The sequence below is a fragment of the Penaeus japonicus genome, unplaced genomic scaffold (assembly GCF_977035675.1).
Source record: "Penaeus japonicus unplaced genomic scaffold, GWHDUDI00000001_assembly GWHDUDI00000032, whole genome shotgun sequence".
NCBI classification, from domain to species: domain Eukaryota; kingdom Metazoa; phylum Arthropoda; class Malacostraca; order Decapoda; family Penaeidae; genus Penaeus; species Penaeus japonicus.
Genome location: NW_028234434.1, coordinates 7146419 through 7148918, shown reverse-complemented (window position 1 = coordinate 7148918; position 2500 = coordinate 7146419).

Sequence of the window (2500 nt, the reverse complement as noted above, 5' to 3'; positions counted from 1 at the left end):
AATCCAGGTGAGGATAATGCGTCTGCCCTGATCCAGGATTCTCTGAGCAATGGTGAGAATCGTGGCCAGAGGATAAACGTCATCAAGGAGCGTGCTATGTTACAGGCTTTCAGTGTCGGCCCTAGAATCAGTGTGTATGACAACATGCCCGTCCGTCTGGATTGCGTGGGCTAGGGTTCCCATAATAGTAACTACCTCTATCTGGAGTGAGGAGGAATTGTCTGAAACCTACAAAGCTCTTATTATACCCTGAGTCTAGCTGCTGTGGTGATCGGACGTGTTTTTACCTCCTCTCCGCCGCAGCCCCACAACTCAGCAAACCATGCCTTCTCGTCCCTCAAAGTCAGAGGGTAATCTGACCTAACCCCCAGGGTTTGAGGGGGCCAAGCAGGGGGCTTCACTGGTGCTTCCTCAGGCAGCTAGCCCGAGCCCTCTTCCCAAGGATGAAAGGGAACTCCTGGCTTAGGGTAATGTGCCCCCTATCAAGGTACTGGGACCTCAGCCCTAGGATATGGGCCCCCTGGCAACATGGGTCAGAGCTGCCTCCCTGCCCACGAGAATGGGCACCTCCATGGCAGCCAGGGTCAAGGCTGCCCCCAGGCCCAGGGTGAGGGGTATCTTTTCAGCAGCATCACCAGCAGTGTCTACAGTGCAACGACCACTCAGAAAACAGGAAAGCAATATATGAGTTTGGCAGTGCTACAATAGTGCTTAATACAATTCTGTGTTATATTGCAACAAAAAGGCCTTGGCCAAGGTCTGTCCTCAGCGATTAAATAAATACTACAGACCGGCTGAAATTGAAGAAGCCCATGAAATTGTCATCAACCTATCAGACTCTAGAAAACACAGAAATACGACACGGGACACTAAACGGATGACAAACATTATCGTGCACACTGTGCTTGATCAGTGTGTTGAAAATCTAAACATTGTGTTCGTAACAACAATGATCATCCCCCAATAGACTGGTCACCTCGAAAGAAACCAGGTATTTCAACAACTTTTGTCATTTTTTTCAAAAGTGTACAGACCAGGGAACACAGACCTACAATGGGCCCACTTACACAGATCAAAATCTGATGGAAAACAAGATCGACCTGCTGATCGGAATGTTTTCCAAACAGCAGGCGGCTTTAAATAGAATCATAGGGCAAGGTGCGATATATCAAGATCCAATCCCATCTCCCACCCATGAGCAGAATGCATACAAAATGTTTCCGTGTCCATCTCCTCCCCCTACCTGCACCCCAAGAGCAGAAACAAACAATTGCTCCACATCCTCCACCCCTATACCCACGACCAGCAATCCTTCCCACCTGATACCCTCCTCTCTGCCTTTCACTCTCTTTGGAATTAGGATCTCCTTAATAATGAGTGACCTCGCTAGTTCAAAAGCCTTTTCCAGGTCCAGGAAGACGACAGATCTGATGTTGCAGATTGTGTTCAGTAAGGTGGCCATGCTGTGAGCTGTACTCTTACCCTTTGTGAACCCATGTAGGTGTTCATGTGGAGGTCCCAGCTTCCATTGGAGCCGGTTCAGTATCATTCTCTCTGCTGCCTTTCCCAGACAGCTGAGGAGAGAGATGGGACAGTACCATCCCAGTTCCTTTGGTTTAGGGATGGGAACTATGTCAACCCTCTTTCAGCACTGTGGTAGCTAGGGAGTCTCCCAGAACTTGTTGATGAGATGCAGAAGTGCAATCTCACCTTCATGTCCCAGGTAGGAAATGACGGGATAGGAGATCCCATCTCAACTGGACTGGGAACTGGTCTTGTATGTTTGCCATAATTACCTCAGAGAGAAAATGGCATTTGCGTCATGCTCGACCAACTTTTCTCTGATGAGGGTATGCCTGCCTGGAAGCAATTCCTCTTGGCATGCCCTCAACTCTGCTGGTAGACCGATGGTACTTGTTCTAACAGAGAACTTGAGTGCCGCTCTCTCCGCCTCCAACTGTGGGTCATGGTGGGTCTGTCTGGGGGCAGAGTGACTCACACCACTCCAGCCACTTTACCTACTTTACCCTCTCAGCAGTTTCCTGAGCATCCCTGAGAGCCTCTCTCTCAAAAGACCGTGGTTCTTGGGGATTTTCTGTCTGCAAAAATGTATTCTGCACATATTGATTCTGTGGGTGACCTTGATCTCATCATTGTAATACCAGGCGTCTTTGAATCACCTTGACCACGGACGAGTTTTGGGGATGGTGTGTGAGGTTGCCTCGTTTAAGGCATTTACCGCTCTGGCCTCAAGTAAATCCACATTATCATTAAGTGAGAAGTCATTGATTCTGAGGTACCAGGCCAGCGCCTCCTGGAACTTTCCAGTTGGCCTTGTCAAACTTCCATCGAGGATTGTGCTCTGAGACAAAATGGGGAGGTAGGCATTGAAGTCTCCCCCCTATGAGAATTGGCTCGTGTGCTGCAGCAGCACAGACTTCACTAATATCCAAGCTCCTATATCATGGCTTGCTGTACACATTGTACAGCTTGAGGGGAC